Source organism: Acomys russatus, chromosome 12 (assembly GCF_903995435.1).
Source record: "Acomys russatus chromosome 12, mAcoRus1.1, whole genome shotgun sequence".
Taxonomy (NCBI): Eukaryota; Metazoa; Chordata; class Mammalia; order Rodentia; family Muridae; genus Acomys; species Acomys russatus.
The window spans coordinates 20,327,840-20,342,221 of record NC_067148.1 but is presented as its reverse complement, the minus strand read 5'-3'; positions in this window follow the sequence as shown (position 1 = coordinate 20,342,221).

Here is a 14,382-nt window from a genome sequence, read left to right as displayed (position 1 = left end):
GTTTTCAAGACAGGGTTTCTCTGTGTTAGTCTTGGCTGTCCTGAACTCGCTTTATAGACCAGGCTGGCCCCGCACTCACAGCAATCCGTCTGCCTCTGCCTCCCAAGTGCTGGAATTAAAGGCATGTGCCACCACTGCCTGGCTAAACCAATCTGTTTCAATGATACTAAAACTTTGGGTAAGATGGTATGCAGTACAAATTTGAACAAGGGACAAGTGAAAACAAGGAAGGAAGTCACATTTCTGATGCTAAAACTGACCTAGTTAAAAAAACCTCACATATTTTGAGAGTGAATCTCATTTTATTTTCTTCTGAGACAAAGCCAAATGGAAAACAAAAAATAATTTATTAAGGATTACAGTGATTAAAGTAATTCCACTATTCACCCGGAGTGTTTTGTAAATGACCAGAACAACTTATTAGCTTGTAATGTTTTGAAAAAAAATGTCATTATTTGGTTGCGCTGAGTAGTGGCAAATTTGAAGATTTCCTTTTGCTTGCTAATTCAGGTCAAATCAGAGCATTAGGCATTCTCATCCATGACTTAGAGATCTTTAACCTCCTGGGGTAAAAGTCGTGGCTGATAAATATTTATGAAACTCCACAGCAAAGCTTCTGTTTGCTACAATTTCTCCAAAAATGACAATGCCAGGGAATTCCCTGGAATCGGGTTTCTCTTGAGATCTGCAGCATCCAGAGGTTCACGCCTCATTTGAATAAATGCTCTAGGGGTGTGCTCTTCAAAGTCAAATTTGTTTTTAATCTCTTGACATTTTTTTCACTTGGGAGACGTGTGTGTGTGTGTGTGTGTGTGTGTGTGTGTGTGTGTGTGTGTGTGTGTGTGCGCGCGCACTCGCTGTATGCATATGCAGGCCAAAGAGAAACATCTGGTGGCTGTGGGTGTCTAAAACTCTCCACCTGATTTCTTTGAGACTGAGTTTCACCACTGATCATGAAGTTCTCCGTGCACCAGCTAGGCTGGCAGCCAGCAAGTCCCAGGAATAGTTCTGTCACCATATTTGTCCCTGAGTTCTGGGTAGACAGGCCACACGGCCACAGACGGTTTTTACATGAGTGCTGAGGACCCAAACATGGATCTTCTTGCTCACATAGCAAGTGCTTCTACTCACTGAGCCATCTCCTCAGCCCTGCCAACTTCTGTGCTTATTTTTGTCTTACCCAATAAGCTATTATAACATACTATAGGAAATAAATATGAAATAATATACACCATCTATATCAATGTGATAGAGACTTGTAATTCATCAAGATTCTTCTATGAATGTGGCCACATGATCGAGTATACGTATACACCTGTACATGTACGTGCACACCTATGTATTCGCAGAGTCCAGAAGAGGACACTGGCACCCTCTTCTTTTGTGCTTCACCTTTTCCTTTGAGACAGAATCTCTCTATGAACCAGGGCCTCTGGTTTTCTCAGCTAGACTGGAAACCAAACATCCCCAGCAATTCACCCCCTTGGAGCTGGGGTTACAGCATTTACAGGGACACTTGGCTTGTTGCATGGGTGCCAAGATCTAAATTATTGTCCTCACAATTGCAAAGCAAATGCCCTTAAGCACCAAGCCATCTTTCCAGTCTCTTGAACTGGCGATTTTAATGACATGAAAAGTGTTACTCATCATTAAGTTTCTATGTCACTATTCTTGGTCCCCTTTAGGGTCCTGCTTAGCTTGCCCTTTCTGCCTACATACAATCTGCCTTTCTTTTTTTTTTTTTTTTTTTAGTGAACAATCTCCTGTACTTACTTAAAGCCATCCAACATGTTCTCTAGAATCCTGATCTATGAGTTAGCACTTTTCTATCCAATCATCAACTTCTTTTCTTGTTTCCTTCTTTTGTCACTAAGTATGTTTGAGTTCTCCGCACTGTCGTGGAATTTGCCTGCCATCCCTTGCCTCTCTGTCTCCTTCCTACTCCCTTTCTCATCAGGAATAAGCATCTGGAACATGCTGGTTTTGGTTGTCATCTTCTAAGCACTTCTTCATCCTCATCGAGCATAGGCAGCCCTCAAACATCCTTACAGTTTTCTCTACAGTAAGACTCAAAGGGCATCTCTAAAGATTTAATTTATATCTGTTCTCACAGTATACCCTGATCACTTCTGACCTTGACTCCAAACACCTCTGTCTCTGGATTTCTCTCTACCCACACCTGGTCACCTGGCCACTGCTTCAGTCTTGTGTGGTACCCATCTAACAAAGAGCCATGACAAAATTCTCCCATCAATCCTTCCTCTTCTTACTTGTCATCTTCTCTCTTGCCTGCTTCCCTCAGCAGGCCATCCAAACCTATAGATTCAAGGCCTTCAAAACTATACATCCACCTAAGACCTCTTCAGCATTCCTACTGTCACCATGAGTTACGAACACCTTATCTGGCATTTTTTTTTTTTGTCTAAGACACCCACAGGAGCAAGCACTATCCATTGCTGACTATACAGCACCAAGCTGCAAGATGAGCATTAATTACAAGGTTGAGTTGAGACAAATAGGTAAATGTCCCATGTGCTGAAAAATCAAAACCTCAGTTTTGAGAAACATCCACCCCCAAAGTGGTCTTCCTTTTACATTTTCTATCTTGATTGAATTTAATAGACATCCTTGCATTTTGTTTTCTTAAACACCTATCTTTTCTTTTTGTGTGTATGCCCACAGGATACTTTTATTAATTTTTCAATTAGTCCATTCTGTGACAATTTCATGCATGTATGTATTAGACTGTGATCATATTCACTACCCCACACTCTCTTGTCCCAGTTCCCCTTCCCCAAGCATCTCCCTAACAAACCCCTACTACTACTACTGTGTCTCTCTGTTTTATTTGGGGTTTTGGTTTGGGTAGGTTTTGTCGTTGTTTTGTTTTGTTTTGTTTTGTTTTGTTTTGTTTTGTATTAGACTCTCTGGGTTTCACAAGGGCCACCCATGTGTACACAGGTGTGGCTCATGGAGCACTCACTGGTGTGTGAGCCATGGAAGATAAGGACTGTCCCTCTGGCAGCAACAATCAACTGTTGGTAGCAGGACTCCCCCTTATTTGTGCTGGACTGTCCATTTTGTGTAGACCTTATGCAAGTACCTGCAGCTGCTATGAGTTCCTGAGTAAAACAGCCATGCCATACCCAGAAAAAAACAATTTCACGGACACCCCCCTCCATCCACTGTTTCTTACATTTTTTTCCACTACGTGGTCTTCTAAACTGTTACCTGAGCCTTCAAAGGGATAAGATGGAGGTTCCAGCAAGGGCTGAGTACATGATACTCACTGAGTCTCAATCCCATGATCGTGCGTGAGTCTCTGCATTAACCACTGTTCTCTGCAGAAAGAAGCTCATCCATTCACTGTAAGAAACATCTGTGATGAGGACTGAGCATGGCACTAACCTATGTTTATAGAGATAAGTATTTAGAAGGCAATTATATACTGCATCAGTTTAACAGTTCTTCTCTAGGCTCTATGACCTCTGTAGTCATGGGTTTACAGTATATCAAAATAAGCTTATTCTCACTGAGTGAGCATTAAGCACCTCCTCCTTACGACATTAGTGTCACTATTGCACTACACTTTGCTGGGCCAGTCATTATTGCAGTTCATAGGGCTTACTGCTGAGTAGGACTATGGCTTTTCTTCCTCAGCTGCCTGTATATCATCTTTCAACACCATGAAAGCTAGTCATCAGCTTATTCTCACTGAGTGAGCATTAAGCATCTCACTCCATAAGAAATTAGTGTCACTATTACACTACACTTTGCTGGGCCAGTCATTATTGTAGTTCATAGGACTTACTACTGGGTAGGACTATAGCTTTTCTTCCTCAACTGCCTGCATGGCATCTTTTAACATCGTGAAAGCTAGTCGTCAGATTAGCTAGCCGTCAGATTAGAGCCTTCCAAGTTAATATCATTTTGGTAACTATAAGTTCTGTGACTTAGCTCTGTGCCATTTTCAGCAGCAGGGACTTAACTTCAAGTTCTGGCCAGTATTCAAAAGCAACACCACTAGCTTCTATTGATTTGAGATAGACCTTTAAACAACTCTGACCAACCACTTCAGGGCAGGTATTTCAAGCCTGGTACTAGGTTTTTTGACTAGCAGTCTGTGGCTTCTGGATCCACCTAAAAGAGAACATGAAGGTTTGTCTTTCTGAATATATTTTCTCACTCAATTATAATAATATCTTTTCATTCCATCAATTTACCTGAAAATTTCATTTTCCTTTATAGCTGACTAGAATTCCACTGTGAATATATATCATCTTTTATTATCTATTCATGAGTTGATGTTTCCATTTCCTAGCAATTATGAATAAACGATGTGTCTCTGTAGAATATAGAATCTTTTGGACATATGCCCAAGAGTAGTATACTGGGTCATATGATAGATTTATTTTGATCTTTTTTGAGGAATCTCCACATTGATTTTCATGTTGGTGGCACCAGATTTTACTCCCAACCACAGAATATAAATACTCTCTCTTCCTTACATCTTTCATAGCATAGTATTTGTTGTCATTTGTCATCTTAATTCTAGCCATTCTGAGTGGAGTAAGATTAAATCTTACAGTAATTGTAATTTGCATTTCCCTGATGGTTGAAGATTATGAACATTTTCGGGGGTAGTTACCAAAAGCCACAATAAGTCAAAAGTGCAGATAAGAAGTGACTGGGGAGTATTCAGCATTAAATGGGACATCTATATCACAGCTCCTCTCCCACCCAAGGTCTTAGAGAACATTGAAGAAGAGGTATTAGATAAAGCCATAGATTAGAGAGAATTGCTTCAAAACTGTGTCTCCTGAATGGCAAGAATCCTGCACTCAGTAACTCACAGTAGCTGTAGGTCTCTACACAAGTTCAGGCCAGTCAACATTCCACCCTTTGTAAGGGAGGGGCAAGCAGGACCCACCTCTAGCTGAGGAGCTATTAGCAGGGGGTGCGATCAGTGTTTTTCAGGAGTATATTCCTCAGTAGGTTGTTCATGTTCCAGTTGCTGGGCCCACACCACACACATGGGAAGCATAATTTGTCTCAGAGATTTATTAAAAGAAGTGAACTAGTGTCCAGATATAAGTGAGTATATACCATTTGACTCTTTCTTCTTCTGGGTTAACTCACTCATTATAATCATTTCTAGTTCAATCCATTTGTCCACAAATTTTTGGAATTCCTTGTTTTTAACAGCTGAGTAGTATTCCATAGTGTAAATATACCATGGTTTCTTTATCCGTTCTTCTACTGAGGGGGACATAGGCTGTTTCCATGTTCTGGCTATTATGAATAAGGCTTCTGTGAAATGGTTAAGCAAATGTTCTTGTTGTGTGCTGGAGCATCTTCTGGGTATATTTCAAAGAGTGATATGCTCCATGAAAATCTTCACTTACCAGGAAAGTGTGACAGAGGGGATGACATCCTATTGGGACTCTAGGTGAGAGAAGCATGGGAGAATGGGAAAATAGAAGGATCCAGAGGGTTCTAGAAACCTACAAGAAGAACATTATGATGGGCAGATATGGACCCAGGGGTCCTACTCAAACTATGGCACCAGCCAAGGACAATATGTGCAGTAAACTTCGAACCTCTACCCAGATCTAGCCAATGGACAGGACATTCTCAACAGTTGAGCGGAGAGTTGGGACTGACTTTCACATGAACTCTGGTGCCTCATATTTGACCATGTCCCCTGAATGGGGAGGCCTGGTGGCACTCAGAGGAAGGATAGCAGGCTACCAAGAAGAGACTTGATACCCTATGAGCATATACAAGAGGAGGAGGTCCCCCTCAGTCACAGTCATAGGGGAGGGGAGTAAGGGGAAATGGGAGGGAGGGAGGAATGGGAGGATACAAGGGATGGGATAACAAGTGAGGTGTAATATGAATAAATTAATAAAATATATTAAAAATGTAAAAGAGAAAATAAAAAAGTGGAGGAGGAGAAGACATTGAGTTGGGAAGAGAAGGAGGAGGAGACATTGAGTTGGGAGGAGGAGGAGGAGACATTGAGTTGGGAAGAGGAGGAGTCATTGAGTTGGGAGGAGGCCTGAAGAGTAAGGGGATCCAGGAGGAGCTGGAGATGGGAGACTAGGGAGTAGATGCAGCCAAAGTACATTTTATAAGTGTATGAAATCCTCAGTGACTAAATATTTAAAAAATTAAAGGAACATTTCTGACCAAGTCTGAGGGCAGCCCTACTCTATTGATATAAACATAAACATTTTCTTAAGTCCAAAACACTCAAGGGATTTCCTAAATCCTTTTTTCTTTATCTTCTCAAGTTCACCAAATCCAGTTCTTTAAAAAGCACTTAAATATGAATCTCAGCTTTCTTTCATTTCCATAAAATATTGCATGTACACCACTAGCTAGATGTCTCCATCCACTCTTCTTCCTTTCAGTACACTGTGACCCTGTCAATATGATGCAATGATACAGTCATTATGAGAAACACTTGAAGTCTAACACTGTAGCGGCATTCCTATGTGCTATGTACATAGCACACCTCAGCTCTGAAAAAAAAAAACACATTTCGCTGAGGAAAGTTGGCAGAAAATGTCAAAATTATGCACAATTTTAAGAGCTTCAGAGTGGTATTTCTTATAGGCAGCCTCATGATTCAAAAATCTACATTTGTGCTTGACTTTGAATTAGAAATAGTATATGTCTGCAATAACTGAACATTTTGTCCATCAAAATTATACCTTCTATGGATCAATGTTCTTCCATTCCCTCAGTCTTTCCTTGTTCATTTTCCACTCACAGATAAAGATGCCCTTAAGACTGAGACAATATTTTCCATTCAGAGTTTTGTTTGTTTTCTCCACAAGGACAAGAAAGAGTAATTTCTTCATTGGCTCAATATTTTTTTATTGAATGAGTGTATATAACTATCTGCCATATTAGATTGCTATAGAAACTATCTGGCCATCCTTAGTCAAGCATTCTTAATTTATTTTAATGCTAATAAATCAAATGTTAATTCCTCTCTCTACCAGAAATAAAAGAGATGCATATCTGGGCCTATTTTCAGTGTTGATGATTTGTGTCACCATATTCCACTGTCGTGTGAACTCCTCTCAACCACTGGAAAACATTGACATTTCTCCTCTACTCCTGTACTACTGCTGTGCATCAGAGTCACAGGCAGCAGCCTTTGATGATAAGGTTCTCGGATCATAGCTTAGCAGACCTTCACTGAGAGCCAGCAATATGTCCCCTTAACAAGTACATCAGGTAACTCAGATACAGAAGATGTAGGGAGAGCTATACTTTCTGAAATGCCATAAAAATAACAACAAGAAACCTCCCAGTGAGGGTCAAGGGGTTGAACCTGTATTAAATTGAATGCACTATTCTAAATCAAAACTATAGGGACAAACCTAGGTGATTTCCATACATAGGTTAATGGGGAGAAAATTATCAAATTGTATCTACTATCTCAAAATGCTGGACGCTTTATGCCTAAAAACACAGGCCACATTCTCTGGGTATCTTTTGGATAAGTAGCATTCATCAGAAGGTGAGACCGAGAGAATCGAGTCTTCTGCCTATACATAGGCTGGAAATTTTGAGAATCCAAATTCAAATTAGGAAAATTCTGATATGCCATTTTCTTCACATGACTACAAATATACTTAATTTGTTTGCAAATAAACAATTGTATTTAAATCTGCACAGCCACTTAAAAAGCTTATATATGGCTTAGGTCACATTTGCTAAAAGCCAAATAGGAAAGCTCCTTTTTGTTTTTACTTCCCCTGCTAACTTCAAACCCTTTCTCAACACAGACTCATGCGCACACAACTTAGGCATCCCTAATTTAAAACACTGTTGAACTAATTTAAAACTGTTGAACAACAGTTATTGTACATAAGTAGAAAATTCCATATCTGACCTCATGTGACATGTCACCGTCAAAATTCTGGCAGTATTAAAAACACTGTATAAAATGACCTTCAAACATGTGCACAAGGTATTTATGAAATGTCAGTGAGTTTTATGTTCATGGCCAGATTTCATGCATATTATATTTCATTAGCTATTTAGAAGTATTCTAAAATCAAAACACAATAAATCCAAGAGGCTTTGGGTTGTAAATATTTCAGATCACACCTTGTAGGAGGTTGTATCCTTCCTCTTTCTGCCTGGTTTATCAGTGGTCGAGCAGGTGCTGTAATCTCTGTATGCTTGTTCTCTATTATTAGTTAAGAGAGTGGGTAGACAAGAACAGAACTATGTTCTAGATTAAGGGAAGCCCATTGGTAGTTTATTAGCTCATGGTGAGGTTCATTAAAGCACATTGGGAATTTGAGATAGAAGCATATCATTATTTAGGTTCTTTTTTTTAATAAGAATTTTTAATTTTTTTGCATATACACTTATATTACTACACGTATGTAAAATAAACTACATACAGCAAGAAGCACGAAACAATCAGGAATTATATTAATGTTACATTCATGGGTTGCCAAATACAAATAGCCAAAACATTATCTAGGTTCTTTAGTAATAAAGACCAGAGACTTGTAATCATGGTCCCTGGGCTTTCAAAAAGTATGATTAGGTTTCTCTTTCCTCTTAAACAAGGTAAAGCAAGGGGAATCTTAGAAAACGTTTAATCTATAAGGAGCAAGGAACACAAGAAGCTTATCATATAATAATGAAACAAAGACTCAGAACAACAATAAATCTGGATAAATTTATGCAAGTGGGGGTGTTGATTTCCAATCAGAGAAATTTTATTTCATTTAAACTTCATTCAAAGTTTAAAATAGCTAACTGCCCAAGAAGAAAGCCAGAAATACTTTAAGCAAATGAAGGACACTCCTGTCTTTAAGATTCATGTGTCAACCACTTACACTGAGTTCAGTCCCTCAAGAAGCAGCTTTCCCTCATTGCTGGTTCTCTCTCTAAACATGTCAGAGTGGTGAACCGCCCGTAGAAAGAGGAAAGTACAGAGAGGTGAGGACACTTAGAAGTGCTCATAAAAGTATTTTGTGTTTTAGTTACCTCTAATTTTCTGCCGGTTGATTATACTTTATGTCGTGTTAACAAGCGAAACTAACCACTGCAAATGGCTTACATGATAAAAATCTTGGCCATGGCATTCACAGGATCCTCAATATACCTTGGAGGTCCCCAAATGAAAGACAGGTGAACCGTTAAGATTGGTAATAGAAGTTAGACATGCAGTGGTGACAGGCAGAGAACTGTTGGAGACTGAAGGGGCAGGACAACAGGGCAAGGGCACACAGACAGTCAGAGAGGAGGAGTAAGGAAAGCCAGAGGGGACATAAAGGGAAGCAAGAGACCTGGACATCAGGTCATGCCAATCCAACAGACGGAACTCTTCCTAAAGGAAAGGAATGATGGGTAATAAGAATCCTCCATTCATTCAGAAACAGTAAAATCCCATGAATATTGAAAGGTGCTGGACAGACATGTCATCTCTGAGAGCTCAGGATGACAACTACACACAGGAAAATGGATAGCATTATCCTCCAGCACACAGAGAAGTTAGAGGTTAGAAAACAAACTATTTGTGCTTCTATAGACTACAAGATAGTAAGAGCTTCTGGGTTTGAAATTAGGAAAGGTTATTACTGGCTTCCAAATGATAACAATGCAGTTAAATGTTGTCTTTTCCTTTCCGGTGACTACTTAACGTTTAACAAACCAGAAAAAAATCTCTTCTCTCACTACTATAAATTTGATTTTAAAGCCATTGGACTATATATCCGAAGAACAAAAGAGATGTGGATTTCCTAAAGTTTATTTCAAAGTAATGATATTATGTGCCAGTGATAAAATGCCTCATTTGGTCAGGATAGTCCAAGTGACTCCCAAAACAACAAAGACTGTCCATGCAGCCCTTGGTGGCCTCTCAGAGGTTGAGGGTGGGTGCCTATCACAAGACTCCACGTGCTTAGGACACACACCTCAGGTCTGACCTGAGAGCCTCTTTTCTGCAGCCTAGCCTCCATCATTCCAGAAAATACTATGCAGGCTGTCCAGGGAGGGAAGCAATTAAACAGTTCTGCCCAGCTGCAAGGCCTAAGAAGCAGGACTATAGCCATCATTACAGGGCACTCATGAAGGTTCAGTAAGAGACACTCTTGTGTTCATGGTAGCAGCAGCTGACTAACTGGGTGTAATGTCCATTCAACTTCCTGGGGCTACTGAAGTCATGGACATTAGGAAAAAAAAAAAACCTTCTACCACTACTTTTTGAGGCCAGCACAATTCCTTACTACATTCTAAATCTTATTCTTATATCCAATGGTAAGTGTAGTTATCAGCCCTCATCAAAGAAACCCTTCTTTACAGCAAATGTAGCCCATCACAGAAAACCACAGCTGTACACAATGCAGAGAGTATGGAGATCCAAGCCCAAGGGGAAGCATCTACATTACAGCTCCTACACTGATGGCTCAGGGGACATTTTGGAAAAGGAAGGAGAGAGATTTAAAAAGCCAGTCATTTGGAAGTCTCCTGAGAAACAGCCTATCCTAGAAATTGTTGCACAAACAAGTCCAGAACACTGGCAATATCAATGGACATGTTAACATAGAAAGAAAAAATGGGGGTGTGGGAGTGCTCCCACCTCTAGATGAAAATATTACAGAAAATGAAGGCTGGGAGAAGGAGTCTCTGACTTTCCTGGGAATGAGACACCTTACTGCTGGTCCAAAGAAGAGTGGTGAGCGCTGCAACCATATACACACAAATAATAAAATGGACTAAGAGGCTGTACTTATATAGTTTTACAACACATGCACACACACACATAAATACAAGCATGCATACATATTTCTTTCATATATAATAATAATAATCAAAGAAAAAGAGGTGATTGACTGAAGAGTGGGCAGGAAGGCACATGGGAGAAGTTGTATAAGGATCTCTGAGAGGGGCTGGAGAGGTCAAAGGACAGGGAAAGTGATATGATTCAATTTCAATTAAAAATAAATAAAGTTACTAATCTTTGTCCTAAAGAACAAGTCATGACACTACGTACTTGAAAGCCCAAATAATTGGTTTTGACACAGCTTTATGTTGAGATGCACCTTCCCCTAGTGACACTATTCTGGTCCTGTAAAATTCTTTCGGCTACAAAACGGCTACAAAAACAGTCAGAGTTCTATTGAATTATTTCTCAATGGAAAATATCTTATGAGTTCATTAATAAGAGAAAAAGGCTGTGTATGTATGTCAAATGGCTTCTCTGCATTTTGTAAAATGAATCTCGTCCGGTTGGCATGTGCCTCTAGATCACTTTGTGGGAGCTTGGACTGAGGGCTTTGGCTGTTGAAAGAGATGCAGGATTTAGTTATGGAGTGCTGTCCTGGCCAGTGAGAAGAAACAGAGGAAATAGGACGACTCTGGGTAAAAGAACAGAATATTAGAAAGTCAAGAGCTTCGTAAGAATAAGTGTTATGGCTGAGGAAAGAGTACAGGCACGATCTGCTGCACCTCAGGTCATATAAGTCAGGGTCACACCACTAAGAAAACAGGAGAGACTCAAACAGAAGTGACCATAGTTCCACGGAAGCCACTGTTTTTTCCTGATGATTGGAGACTTTTGTCATACACCATTCCACCTCTTTTATACAGAATGAAATTTAACAATTACAAAAATAACCCAAGCCTTGAATTCAACCTAGAATGACTTAAAAAATCTCCTCAGAAATCTTTAGATGGACTTCAAGCTCTCATGAGCAGAAATCTCATTCATAATGATGCATCGGGTCCACTGTAATGTTGATCTCTTCCCCAACCTTGTGCTTTTTTTTTTTTATCCATCCACTATTGTCAGTTAATCGTTTTCATAAGTGTTACGGTTTAAAATAAGATGCCAAGCAACTGATATGATATAAAGTTTATTATAGAAGTGTGGTCCAGGCTATCGCAACAAGTAGACAGTCCACCCATATCTACCGATACCATTTCAAATCACTAGCATGTCTATGAGAAGTCTCCCTTGCCCAATTCTAGACTCAGTTCAATGATTATGAGATTATTATGATGATTATGGGTCTTAGCAAATATGTAGTTTCTTTTTAACTCATAATAAAGAATAATGGCTAGAAAACACAGCTCTTAATTACAGTGGCAACAGAATGGGATGTACTCTTCTAGTCAATAAGCCAATTATACAAACTGACTCTTTAATAAAATGTAGAAGCTTTTTATCAATCCGAAGAGTGAAGCAGACTACCTTGCAAACAACAGCAAACTTCCTATCCAATCCTCATTTCAGCCCCCAGCTACAAACCACTTTTCAAGTACCTGATATGATGAATTGAAACTATTCTACCCCTCTTCCACATTCTTCTTCAGGTAGGTAGCTCAAGTACATAATCTTGGGAATAATGAGAAAAATATACTCTTTTATTGTTGGTACTGTAGAAAATGTATCATAAATTCTATGACTTAACAGTTATGACCTCCATGCTCTGGAGGTCAGAAGTACAAAATGAGTCTCACAAACTAAGATGGTAGTGCTGGCTCATGTTCAAACACCTTCTGGAAGCTTTATGGAAGAACCCATTTCTTTGGATTCAAGCCAAAGGATGTCACTGCCTCCCATTCCTTATCTTTTGAGTCCTCTGCCCCTCCAAATTTTTCAAAGCCACCAATGGCAAATTGATTCTTTCTCAGGTAAAAGTACTCTGAGTACTCTCTTGGTCATTACCTCCCCATCCTTGACCCCCATCCCGACTTTGATCCCTCTTCTGCATCCTCCACACCTTAATGATGTTGGGACCACCCTGATTTTACAAGGCAGACACTGGTTGGAAACCTAATTCCACTGATAATCCTTATCATCCCTTGCCTTGTAACAACCCACTCAAAGCATCCAGAGAATAGAGTATGAGCTTCCAAATAGAAGTGCTTTATGCTACCTTTTGATGGACAAAAGAAAACTCCCACACATACTTGTAACACCTATCCTAGGTATTTTCTATGTCATTTCATGTCCGTGATGACCTAGTCCATAAAGTAGTCTTCTTTCTATTTTTATAGATTAATAATATGAAGTGAATAGAAACTAATTAAGTCATATGCCAGAAGCTATGTAACTATTAAACAGTAAAACTTAGCTTGAAACTCAACATCTTTTAACTCTAAGATCCATGCTCTTTCTCTCAGCTGTGCCACCTCCGAGGACTAGAAGCATCTATGTGACTCACTGATCATCTATCATGAATGTTACCAACCATCTATATTCTATACTGAACAGGAAGGTCCAGTGCATGACTTACACCTAGATTCTGAGTTATGTGCTATTTATTATTAGGTAGAAATATAGAGTCTACTTCACTGAAATTACAATCTGGGTTAAAACTCTATATAACATTAAAAGAAAGTCAACATACAAAGAATAAATAATAAGCATTTAACATAAATGCTAAGAGTCTGTAGATTTCAAAGAAATGATAAAGGTCTACTTGGAACACCAGTCTTGTTCATGAATGGCCTGATCTTGTTAAGGAACTATAGGAAGAATTTGAATTGCTGGGCAGGGATTGTACACATGACCTGAGCCAAGCAAGCACATGGTATTGTTAGACAGTCTGACTAAACCAATCAGTCCTGAATACATAGTAACTGAACATGTACAAAACCTCTGCCCCTAAACAGAAGAGTAGACCTAACATGGCTAGAAGATCCACAAAAAGTGGTAATATATTGAATATTCCAATGGCCTGGAGATCATGCGTAGAATGTTGAAAAGTGAGATGTATCAAGAAGCTTCCTGCAGCAAACCAGGATGGGCATGGCATTGATCAAAACTGAAATAAAACAGAAAGGCAAGACATTTTCCCCAGTTGAGTGAAACAGGATGGAGGGAGACATCTGAGATACACCTGAGAATTGCGCCCCAATCCTGAACCTAAGAAACTCTTAGAAAAGAGTCTATGAACACAGTAAATAAGACATCTGAACTATCCTGGGTACTGTTTTCTAATGTGTTTGAATGTGGCGTCAAAATGCCATTCAATGGAAAAGTTGAGACTGCAAACAGATATGGGATCTGTTTTTTCCTTCTGGCCATATATCAAGCGTTATTGATATTTCCAGGGATGTTCATTGCTGTATCGGGGTACAATATAGAACATGTTGTGATATCTTCAGGCGTTAACTACCAGAAGCCCTAGCACCTGCCCTTTTGGTAGTCATGGAAGTTAGAAAAGACTACAAACACACACTGCGGCACACGCATCCCCAACCCCAAACAGAGACAACGAAACCCATAAAGTGTTAAAAGGAGGTGGAAAGGAAAAGAACAAGAGGCACCATGGGACAGAGAGGGCAGAGATAGCACATGTGTAGAAAAGTAAGCATATATCGTCAATATTT